Consider the following 12,679-nt stretch of genomic DNA (forward strand, 5'->3'; position numbering starts at 1 on the left):
ATTATCAAAGAATGTGAATAGGAGGCCTTGCATTTCCCCCAACATCAAAATATTGTGTTCTTTTGGCATGCACTGTTTTTTTTCTCACATCAGGGATTGGATGTACCATTGGCACAAAAGGCCATTGTAATAAATAACATTCATTGGAGTTGTTTTCAACTAGTGCTTCCATGAGCAGCATCATGACGCCTTTGCAATGGACTCAGAGGACACAGAGTAACTGAACTAGAATGTCACTTCCTATTTTCTATTTACCCAAGTATCTGCTGTGAAAACTTTGTACTACAACTAGACAAAAAATACAACAGGGAGCCAGTCCTTGTTTCTTGAATTACTTTAATGTGAGTGTCAAAGGTTGCCTGTCTATATGGGGTGGTGACCAGTAAAGGGTGCATTCAGCCTCTGGCTCCAAGTCAGCAGGGATTGTCTCCAGCTCATCGTGACCCTGGAACAGGATGTGTTAGAAAACGGATGGATCGACAGTAGTATGTTCAACATTGCTGCTGCATATTAAGGCAAGCTCTTACAGGAATACTGCTGAAAACAAACAGGTGTTTACACTTTTCATTTAGAAAGATAAATTACACTAAATTGCCATGTAGGAGCTGAGGACAAAGATTAATGCATGTCCCTTCTAGCCTTTTATAGGGCAAAGAATCAGCTTTGGTAACTTACACTTTAAATGGAAACGTCACACTTCACAAGGCAACAGTATAACTCAATCAGTGAAAAAAATAAAATTCCAACCATGGTTTGTCAGTACGACAATCCTCCTGATATATTTTTCTAATTTCCAACGGACATTGCTGAGGTCAGAGTGGCAAATGTATATGGTCATGACCTCTTGCTAGCCCCAAATCAGTTCCATGTTTGTTGTCCTGTTTCCATGCTCACTTCTAAACCCTGCAGATTTGTTATAATACAATTTGACCTAAGTTGTGTAAGTTAGCTGAGGTCAACTCTCTTCACTGGAAGCTTCTGTATTTTGCTGGGACTGCAGATTGTCACATTTTCACATTACATTGCTTTATTCAAATTTGCTCATTTCACACCTTGAAGTCAGGGAACACGGCAACTTCAGCATATCCCATCCTTGGAGGAAGCTTAGGAAATCCATTTATGGTGATATTGGTTGAAAAGGTGAACAGACTATAGATGCGTGAGGTGAGTTAAACATGATAAAACAGAGGAGATATTTGCCATGCTTTATGTTGCTATACTTGTACATGAACAGTCTGAACTTGGACTGGGTAGCAACCCACAATTGGTCTTAATTCATTAAAGACTAAAGCAAATTGTGTAAATATTCAACATGCTATAGTACAATATGGTTGTATGTGTGTACAAGAGTGTCTATATTCAATTTATAACATTTTAAAAACATAACTATTTCATATATCTGTCTAGTCAAGTTTGTTGTCAGTTACAATTCCACCTTCAAACACTCGCCCTATTTTTACAGACACATAATGAGTGAGGTATGTGGCTTTACAGAAATGTATCTCAAAATTCCCAAAGGAGTTTTCACTATGAGGAGAGACGAGGATTCAAAAAGTCTGAACAGTAAATTGGTTGAAGATGCACCACAGCAAAACAAAGGCATACCATTCCGAGCATAAAAACAGAATAGAACTGGCAGGCAACTTCCACTCTCACTATCTGCATTCACCAATCATGTAAAAATGCAGCAGAGAAAAATAATGACTGAAGATTACATTTAGAGCTTTGGTATCTGATAGGAACCTGAAGATTAACACAAACAAATTCAAGAGAAATGAATGTATTTTGCCACTTTCCAATGTTATTTCCAGTAAAAAATAACCCAATGGACATAGAATTAACTTTCATTTCAAATTCAGAGAGGATATGCATCATTACTGTATAAGGGTAATATAACTAATTCTATAAATGTATACAGATGCTGAACAACAGCTGGAGAGCACCTTGTTGAACAAAATCTACAAAGGCAGATATTGCTTACTAAAAGCTTCTGGACCTGAATGTACTTTGAAGATACATAGAAAATGTCTACCAAAATTATGTAACCCCTGTAAATAGTACAGCCCTAGGTTTATTTAAGATTGTCTCCTTCTTCTTTTCCTTTCGGCTTGTCCCGTTAGGGGTCGCCACAGCGCGTCATCCTTTTCCATGTAAGCCTATCTCCTGCATCCTCCTCTCGAACACCAACTGCCATCATGTCTTCCCTCACGACATCCATCAACCTTCTCTTTGGTCTTCCTCTAGCTCTCTTGCCTGGCAGCTCCATCCTCATCATCCTTCTCCCAATATACTCACTATTTCTCCTCTGGACGTGTCCAAACCATTGAAGTCTGCTCTCTCTAACTTTGTCTCCAAAACATCGAACCTTGGCTGTCCCTCTGATGAGCTCATTTCTAATTTTATCCAACCTGGTCACTCCAAGAGCGAACCTCAACATCTTCATTTCCGCCACCTCCAGCTCTGCTTCCTGTTGTCTCTTACAGTGCCACTGTCTCTAATCCATACATCATGGCTGGCCTCACCACTGTTTTATAAACTTTGCCCTTCATCCTAGCAGAGACTCTTCTGTCACATAACACACCTGACACCTTCCTCCACCCGTTCCAACCTGCTTGGACCCGTTTCTTCACTTCCTGACCACACTTACCATTGCTCTGGACAGTTGACCCCAAGTATTTAAAGTCCTCCACCCTTGCTATCTCTTCTCCCTGTAGCCTCATTCTTCCTCCACCACCCCTCTCATTCATGCACATCTATTCTGTTTTACTTCGGCTAATCTTCATTCCTCTTCTTTCCAGTGCATGCCTCCATCTTTCTAACTGTTCCTCCAGCTGCTCCCTGCTTTCACTGCAGATCACAATGTCATCTGCAAACATCATGGTCCACGGGGATTCCAGTCTAACCTCATCTGTCAGCCTATCCATCACCACTGCAAAAAGGAAGGGGCTCAGGGCTGATCCCTGATGCAGTCCCATGTCCACCTTAAATTTGTCTGTCACACCTACAGCACACCTCACCGCTGTTCTGATGCCCTCGTACATGTCCTGTATTATTCTAACATACTTGTCTGCCACTCCAGACTTCCGCATGCAGTACCACAGTTCCTCTCTGGGTACTCTGTCATAGGCTTTCTCTAGATCTACAAAGACACAATGTAGCTCATTCTGACCTTCTCTGTACTTTTCCATCAACATCCTCAAGGCAAATAATGCATCTGTGGTACTCTTTCTAGGCATGAAACCATACTGTTGCTCGCAAATACTCACTTCTGTCCTGAATCTAGCCTCCACTACTCTTTCCCATAACATCATTGTGTGGCTCATTAACTTTATTCCTCTATAGTTCCCACAGCTCTGCACCCTTGATCTTAAAAATGGGCACCAGCACACTTTTCATCCATTCCTCAGGCTTCTCACGCACTAGAATTCTATTGAACAAGCTGGTCAAAAACCCCACAGCCACCTCTCCTAGATGCTTCCATACCTCCACAGGAATGTCATCAGGACCAACTGCCTTTCCATTTTTCATTCTCTTTAATGCCTTCCTAACTTCCCCCTTACTAATCATTGCCACTTCCTGGTTCACCACACTTGCCTCTTCTACTCTCCCTTCTCTATCATTTTCCTCATTCATCAACTCCTCGAAGTATTCTTTCCATCTAGCTAGCACAGTGCTGGCACCAGTCAACATATTTCCATCTCTATCCTTAATCACCCTAACCTACTGCACATCCTTCCCATCTCTATCCCTCTGTCTGGCCAGCCTGTATAGATCCTTTTCTCCTTCTTTAGTGTCCAACCTGCCATACATGTCATCATATGCCTCTTGTTTGGCCTTTGCCACCTCTACCTTTGCCCTGTGTCACATCTCAATGTATTCCTTTCGCCTCTCCTCGGTCCTCTCAGTGTCCCACTTCTTCTTAGCTAACCTTTTTCCTTGTATGATTTCCTGTACTGTGAGGTTCCACCACCAAGTCTCCTTCTCTCCTTTCCTGCCAGAAGATACACCAAGTACTCTCCTGCCTGCTTCTCTGATCACCTTGGCTGCAGTGGTCCAGTCTTCTGGAAGCTCCTCCCGTCCACCGAGATCCTGTATCACCTCTTCCCGAAAAGCTGCCCAACACTCGTCCTGTCTCAGCTTCCACCACATGGTTCTCTTCTCTGCCTTTGTCTTCCTAATTTTCCTCCCCACCACCAGAGTCATCTTACACGGCACCATCCTATGCTGTCTAGCCACACTCTCCCCTACCACTACCTTACAGTTGGTAACCTCTTTCAGATTACATCGTCTGCACAAGATGTAATCCACCTGTGTGCTTCTACCACCGCTCTTGTAGGTCACCCTATGTTCGTGCCTCTTCTGGAAAAAAGTGTTCACTACAACCATTTGCATCCTTGTTGCAAAGTCTACCACCATCTGTCCCTCCAAGTTCCTTTCCTGGATGCCGTACTTACCCATCACTTCTTCATCACCCCTATTACCTTCACCAACATGTCCATTACAATCTGCACCAATTACGACTCTCTCTCTGTCTGGGATGCTCAGAACTACATCATCTAGCTCCTTCCAGAATTTCTCTTTCACCTCTAGGTCACATCCTACCTGTGGGGCATAGCCACTAATCACATTATACATAACACCCTCAATTTCAAATTTCAGCCTCATCACTCGATCTGATACTCTTTTCACCTCCAAGACATTCTTAGCCAACTCTTCTTTTAAAATAACCCCGACTCCATTTCTCTTCCCATCTACACCATGGTAAAATAATTTAAACCCTGCCCCTAAACTTCTAGCCTTACTGCCTTTCCACCTGGTCTCCTGGACACACAATATATCAACCTTTCTCCTAATCATCATGTCAACCAACTCCCGAGATTTTCCTGTCATAGTCCCAACATTCCAAGTCCCCACATTCATCTCTCGGCTCTGTGCTTTCCTCTTCTCTTTCTGCCGAAGAACCTGCTTTCCACCTCTTCTTCTTCTTTGACTTCGACCCACAGTAGCTGAATTTCCAACGGCGCCCCGCAGGTTGACGGTGCCGTGACGGACGTTGTTAACCCGGGCCATGACCGATCCGGTATGGAATTCTTTGGATGAACGCTCATATTTGTTTGGCAAGGTTTTAAGCCGGATGCCCTTCCTGACGCAACCCTCTGCATTTATCCGGGCTTGGGACCGGCCTACAGTTTGCACTGACTTGTGTCCCCATAGGGCTGCATTATTTACTATTGTCTCCTGATTAGTCTATTTTCATTTAAATGTCTGAATTCCTAATTAGTAAAGTAATGTCTGAATTCCTATTCTGAAATATATTGAGATAACTGTTGTCAGTTAAAATAGCCACGAGATGGCACTTTAGGTATGTGCTATGCAGCATAATGTGAGCATTGCATGTTGTGATTGAAATGCTCCAGCTAACCCGATGCTAGCGAGGCCACAAGGGAAAAGAAAGAGACGCTGATGATAGCTTTTGGGGAAAATATTGCTTTGTTTTTCATGTTAATGAGTAAATACACATCTAAAGTTGCTGTCAAAGTGTTCTAAGCCTCTCCGACAGGAGGATTGCTTTTGATTTTGTTTACACGATCGAGGACTCCGCTGAGTCTACTTACTAGCAATGCTACATTGCTAGTAAACGTGGAATGGACATATTTTATGTACATCTATGATTGCAAATTGTTTAAAAAGGTTATTTGTCCTATTAAACCAGTTGGACTAAGCGATGAATGTACGAAACTGTTGTGCTAGTGAGTTTTGAAACTTTTACATTTTTTAATTTTATTTTTTTTTAAATATAAGGCCTAAAAACATTTACTCTGGCATTTCTAGATGTTTTGTTTAATGGAGAAAGGTTAAAATATGCTTAATGTGGGCTAATGCTGGTGATTTGTATACATTCCCCCCCCCAAAAGTTCATTATATGAATATGTTTAAATTCATATCGAGGTAATAGGGGGAAAAAAATTAATAAATGTGATGTGATTGGGAAAAAGATTCATGTTAAAAAAAAAACATTATTAAATAGAGAAAAGAGGTCAAAAACTTGTGTAACGTGATTTATGCATACTGTTAAAAATACAATGATGTCTGAATAGTTTATCATTACTTATCAGGATTTGAAGTCACACCTGAGTTTAGAGAAACGATAAGTATAATAGTGTACAGTAACTGATGATGGATCAGTAAATGATGATTGATAATTAATTTTAATTCTGCGATGGAAGATTGTTGTTTTTTTGAGTGCTGGATGTACATTCTGGAGACAGCGTTGATTCCATCCAGGGTCTCCTTCTGATGCAAGGCAGTGTTTAGAGGATTCTAAATCTTCATCATAATCTTCACCATCTTCCTGCAGATTCGTACCTGGACTAAAATAATCTCTAAGTGTGCAGCAAAAACATGTATCCAACACATATATATTCTACCATGGTAGCACTCACACATTAGACGCTGACAAACGAACAAACATAGAGATGCGACAGCGATAAGCTGTGAAGGCACAATTTAGGGTTGTTTATATTATATAATTAGAATTGAAATTTAAATTGTGGTTATTTTTTTGTTGTAAAAAAATTCCATTTCTGTGTTCAACTTATTACTAACCCATCCCTCGCTTCAGTTGAACCTGATTACAATGTTGAAGTGTTACATACCGGTGTCACATCATTTCTTTTTATGGCGAGCTAGCCAGGAGCAAGGTTGAATGGGTCAGCCCTATGCTAAAGCTGGATGTTTTGAACATACACACACACACACACACACACACACACAAAATATCTCATTTACTTGAATAGTCCGGTTAATGATCATTTCATTTTACTTTTGACCTTAAATTGAATATGATGGAAGATAGTCATGACATACTGTTATTGTGTGTGTTTGGTGCTACTAATCATGATGCAGATCAGGAAATAATTGAATCCCTTGAGAAATATGGCCCAATAGCTGGAATGAAGAGAGTGCAAGATACAGGACAATTAGATGGCGAAATTGTCATCATTGAATTCCAGAGCCAAAATTGAGCCTCTTCTCCCAATAGAAGTTGCAAATGTGAAGAACCCAGGTGTAAAGTGGCAGGTAGACCTTGTTCCAACACATACTTCATCTATTGACCAAACCACATCTGTCTTGTGCATGTCCTCCACTGACTCCAGTAACAGCAGTGACTCTGATAAAGGTGCCCACTCAGACAATAGCACCACACCTCATATCAAGATGGCGCCTACCAGTGTGGTCGCCTCGGTAACGCGCTCTCTAGTATTGTCTTTGTTTTTGTTTTTTTTGTGTTTTTCGTCCGTCTTTGGAGACCTTACACGACTCACTTACACAAGGGGAGACCTGCTAACCATCAAGGAGTCTACTCCGGACTTTCTGTCACCAACTTTTGAATATCCGCTCAGTTTTTTCCCCGAGTTACTCACCGGAGCGGCGTCCGCGGTTTTCGGCGCATGGAGACGGAAGCGGCGCCACAGAGGGAAGCGAGCCGGCATTCAGGTGAAACTCCGCAAGAGAGGACACAGATTGGCGTTCCCGTCGATCCACCTCGCGAATGTACGCTCCCTATCCAACAAAATGGACGAGCTTCATCTTCTGTTAAAGACCAGTAAAGACTTCGGACGTTCCGCGGCCATGTGCTTCACAGAGACCTGGCTCTGCGACGCTGTACCCGATGGCGGCGTTATGCTTCCCAGTTTCCACATTCATCGAGCGGACCGCGACATGGAATCATCGGGGAAAACAAAGGGCGGCGGAATATGCCTCTATATCAACGAAAAATGGTGTACGGACGTCACGGTGCTCAGCACACACTGCAGCCCGCATTTGGAGTCGCTATTTTTAAACTGTAAACCATTCTACTCGCCACGTGAGTTCGTATCATTCATTCTCGCTGGCGTCTATATTCCGCCTCAAGCTAACACGAACGCCGCATTGCTAACGCTCGCCGATCAAGTCAACGAAATTGAAAAAAAAACACCCCGACTCACCCCTCATTATTTTCGGGGACTTTAACAAAGCTAAACTCAACCACAAACTCCCTAAATACAAGCAGCACACCGACTGTCCTACCAGGGAGAATAATACTTTAGACCACTGCTACACCACGGTAAAAAACGCATACCGTGCTATACCTCGTGCAGCCTTGGGCTCGTCTGATCACTGCTTAATTCACTTAATACCGACGTACAGGCAAGAACTTAAATGTGCGAAGCCTACAGTGAAAACAGTCAAAAAGTGGACAAATGAAGCCAAGATGGAACTTCAAAGCTGCTTAGACTGCACAGACTGGAGTGTCTTTGAAAATTCAGCTGGCAGCCTGGATGAATTTACGGACACTGTCACATCCTATATCAGTTTCTGTGAAGAGGTCTGTGTACCAACAAAATCATTTCGCACATTCAACAACAATAAGCCGTGGTTCACTGCTAAACTTAAGCAGCTTCGCCAAGCTAAGGAGGACGCATATCAGAGCGGGGACAGGGCCCTGTATAATCGAGCTAGAAACCAGCTGAAATTAGAAACCAAAGAAATTAACATTGCAAAGAGGATCTATACAGCAAAGTTGGAAAAACAGTTTAGCGCAAACGACTCTAAATCAGTCTGGCATGCATTCCAGTCGCTGACTAATTACAAGCGACGATCCCCCTAAGCTGAGAACAATAGCACACTAGCCAACGACTTGAATACCTTCTACTGCAGATTTGAAAAGGACAGTTTCACACCACACACCAACCCGGCCGCACCCGCGACCACAATCACACCTCTGACCTCTGCGTTAACCATCCATGAACAGGATGTGAGACGCATCTTCAAACAACAAAAGATTAACAAAGCGGCAGGCCCGGACCACGTGTCCCCATCCTGCCTCAAAGTCTGCGCGGACCAGCTCGCGCCAGTCTTCACTCAGATCTTCAACAGATCACTGGAAATGTGTGAAGTTCCATCCTGTTTCAAACGCTCCACCATCATCCCAGTCCCCAAGAAACCTGCAATCTCGGGTCTGAATGACTACAGGCCTGTCGCTTTGACATCTGTGGCCATGAAGTCCTTTGAACGTCTTGTGCTGGACCACCTCAAGAGTGTCACAGGTCCCCTGCTGGACCCCCTGCAGTTTGCCTACCAAGCGAACAGATCTGCGGATGATGTAGTCAACATGGGACTGCACTTCATCCTAGAACACCTCGACAGTGCAGGGACCTAAACGAGGATCCTGTTCGTGGACTTCAGCTCAGCGTTCAACACCAATCATCCCTGAACTCCTTTCATCCAAGCTTCTCCAGCTCAGCGTCTCACCTGCCATCTGCCAGTGGATTTACAGCTTTCTGACGGGCAGGACACAGCAGGTCAGGCTGGGGGAGGCCACCTCATCCATACGCAGCATCAGCACTGGGGCGCCCCAAGGTTGCGTCCTCTCTCCGCTGCTCTTCTCTCTCTACACGAACGACTGCACCTCAGCGAACCCGACTGTCAAACTCCTGAAGTTTGCAGATGACACCACTGTCATCGGCCTCATCAAGGACGGTGACGAGTCTGCATATCGACAGGAAGCGGAGCGGCTGGAGCTGTGGTGCGGCCGACACAACCTGGAGCTGAACACGCTCAAGACTGTAGAGATGATCGTGGACTTCAGGAGGCATCCTTCGCCACAGCTGCCCATCACATTGTCCAGCTGCCTTGTGTCAACCGTCGAGACCTTCAAGTTCCTGGGAATTACAATCTCCCAGGACCTGAAGTGGGCGACCAACATCAACTCCGTCCTCAAAAAGGCCCAGCAGAGGATGTACTTCCTGCGGCTTCTGAGAAAGCACGGCCTGCCACCGGAGCTGCTGAGACAGTTCTACACAGCGGTCATCGAATCAGTCCTGTGTTCTTCCATCACAGTCTGGTTTGGTGCTGCTACAAAAAAGGACAAACTCCGACTGCAACGGACAATCAAAACTGCTGAAAGGATTGTCGGTACCCCCCTACCCACCCTTGAGGACTTGCACGCTGCCAGAACTAAGACAAGGGCGTGCAAAATCCTCTCGGACCCTCCCCACCCCGGTCACCAGCTCTTCCAGCTCCTTCCCTCAGGTAGGCGCTTCCGATCAATGCAAACTAGAACTAGTAGACATTCCAACAGCTTCTTCCCTCTTGCAATCAACTTCTTAAACAGCTAACTTATAATTCCATTACAACAAGCTGGCAATTTTTTGACTTGAGTTCGTTGTCACATTTCTGTGGGGCCAATTATGTATTACTCCTGCACTCACTGTAGTTGTCTCGCCGTGCTGCACTATTTGCATATAGTGGCCACTCATGCCAGAGTAGCATCTGCTCCATTTGCACACTGATTGAGGAGTATCTGTAACATTTGCACAACCATTGTCCCAGATTATCGCACTACTCGTCACTTTAAACCGCATACACTCCTTGAAGTCTCAGTGTCCTTTGCACAATGGTCATTGCACCGGACTATTGCGATATTAGCCATTCGAACTGCTCTAAGTGCTAGAGGACTCTGCATCTTTTTGCACAATTGTTGTTTGTTGTTGTTTTTTGTCAATGTCTTTATGTCTCCAAAGTGTTCTGTAAATTGACTGTCTGTTGTACTAGAGCGGCTCCAACTACCGGAGACAAATTCCTTGTGTGTTTTGGACATACTTGGCAAATAAAGATGATTCTGATTCTGATTAGAACAAAGAAAACATCTGAACATTTACTCCCACCAACTACTATGACATCCAAAGAAAGAAACAAACACTAATTAGCAGCCTAACAAACCTAACTCTGAGTTATGATGTAACAAACCCACCTGTAATACAATGTGTTGTGGGGGAGCATGTGATCACAAGTCAGCTCAGAAACACCCAATGGATGAGGACGTTCTCTGGTAAAATACCCAAACCTCCAGGAGAGGCAGATTATGAGACATGGTCTACAACCATCAAAGAGGGTGATGAGTCTGCGTATCGACGGGAAGTGGAGCGGCTGGAGCTGGAGTGCGGCCGACACAACCTGGAGCTGAACATGCTCAAGACTGTAGAGATGATCGTGGACTTCAGGAGGTATCCAGGCCCCTAACGCTGTCCAACAGCCCTGTATCAACCATCGAGAACTTAAAGTTCCTAGAAATTACAGTCTCTCAGGACCTGAAATGGGAGACCAACATCAACTTCATCCTCAAAAAGGCCCAGCAGAGGATGTACTTCCTGCGGCTTCTGAGGAAGCGCGGCCTGCCACAAGAGCTGTTGACGCAGTCATCGAACCAGTCCTGTGTTCTTCCATCACAGTCTGGTTTGGTGCTGCTACAAAAAAGGACAAACTCCAACTGCAACGGACATTCAAAACTGCTGAAGATTATTGGTACCCCCTACCCACCCTTGAGGACTTGCACGCTGCCAGAACTAAGAGCATGCAAAATCCTCTTGGACCCTCCACATCCTGGTCACCACCTCTTCCAGCTCCTTCCCTCAGGTAGGCGCTACCGAACAATGCAAACTAAAACAAACAGACATTCCAACAGCTTCTTCCCTCTTGCCATTAACTTCTGAAACAGTTAAGTTACAATTCCATTGCAACATGCTGCCAATTTTTTGTATTGAGTTTGTTGTCACATTTCTGTGTTATACATTACACGTGCACTCACTGTAGTAGTCTCAATACTCTGCACTATTTGTGTATCTGTTGTTGACCTATACTGGCCACTCATGTGCTTGAGTAGCATCTGGACCATTTGCACAACTGACACTGTCCCAGATTGTCGCACTACTAATCACTTTAAACTGCATACATTTCTTTAAGTCTCTGCGCCCTTTGCACAATGGTCATTGCACCGGACTATTGTTGTTAGTCATTTCAAACTGCTCTAATTGCAGACTCTGCATCGATTTGCACAATTGTCAAAATTTGTTTTTACCGGGCGGCACGGTGGATGACTGGTTAGACCGTCAGCCTCACAGTTCTGAGGACCCGGGTTCAATCCCCGGCCCCGCCTGTGTGGAGTTTGCATGTTCTCCCCCTGCCTGCGTGGGTTTTCTCCGGGTACTCCGGTTTCCTCCCACATCCCAAAAACATGCATGAATTGGAGACTCTAAATTGCCCGTAGCCATGACTGTGAGTGCGAATGGTTGTTTGTTCCTATGTGCCCTGCGATTGGCTGGCAACCAGTTCAGGGTGTACCCCGCCTCCTGCCCAATGACAGCTGGGATAGGCGCCAGCACGCCCGCGACCCTAGTGAGGAGAAGCGGCTCAGAAAATGGATGGATGGATGGATGTTTTTACCGGCATTACCACATTACTGGTAAGCATGTCTTCCGCAGTGACTGTGTTTATTATGTCTTTATGTCTCAAAAGAATTCTCTGTCAATTGACTGTCAGTTGTCGTACTAGAGCGGCTCCAACTTCCGGAGACAAATTCCTTGTTTTTGACATACTTGGCATATAAAGATCATTCTGATTCTGATAAGGCTTAGAAATTTTTACAGTGCCATTTCTAGACGTTTGGTTTAGACGTCTGCATCACTACCTTGAGAAAGGTTAAAATATGCTTAATGTGGGCTAATGCTGGCAATTTGTATACATTTTGTTTCCCAAAAGTTCATAATAGAAATGTACATTCACATATAGGAAATGGGGGGGGGGGTGGAGGAGGAAGCGCATTCAGGTGATGTGAATACTTGTGTAACGTGATTTATGA

The 12,679-nt window shown here is 44.3% G+C and overlaps 1 long non-coding RNA gene across 1 annotated transcript; it reads right to left on the bottom strand.

The window, feature by feature from the left end:
- Nucleotides 1–319: 319 nt before the first annotated feature.
- Nucleotides 320–2,879, bottom strand: LOC133474530 (uncharacterized). The gene is made up of 2 exons (XR_009787532.1): nucleotides 1,053–2,879; nucleotides 320–445 (listed from the first exon to the last, which is right to left on the bottom strand). It is a non-coding gene; the product is annotated as an uncharacterized LOC133474530 (long non-coding RNA).
- Between the last annotated feature and the right edge of the window lie 9,800 nt (nucleotides 2,880–12,679).

The sequence above is a fragment of the Phyllopteryx taeniolatus genome, chromosome 2 (assembly GCF_024500385.1).
Source record: "Phyllopteryx taeniolatus isolate TA_2022b chromosome 2, UOR_Ptae_1.2, whole genome shotgun sequence".
Lineage (NCBI taxonomy): Eukaryota > Metazoa > Chordata > Actinopteri > Syngnathiformes > Syngnathidae > Phyllopteryx > Phyllopteryx taeniolatus.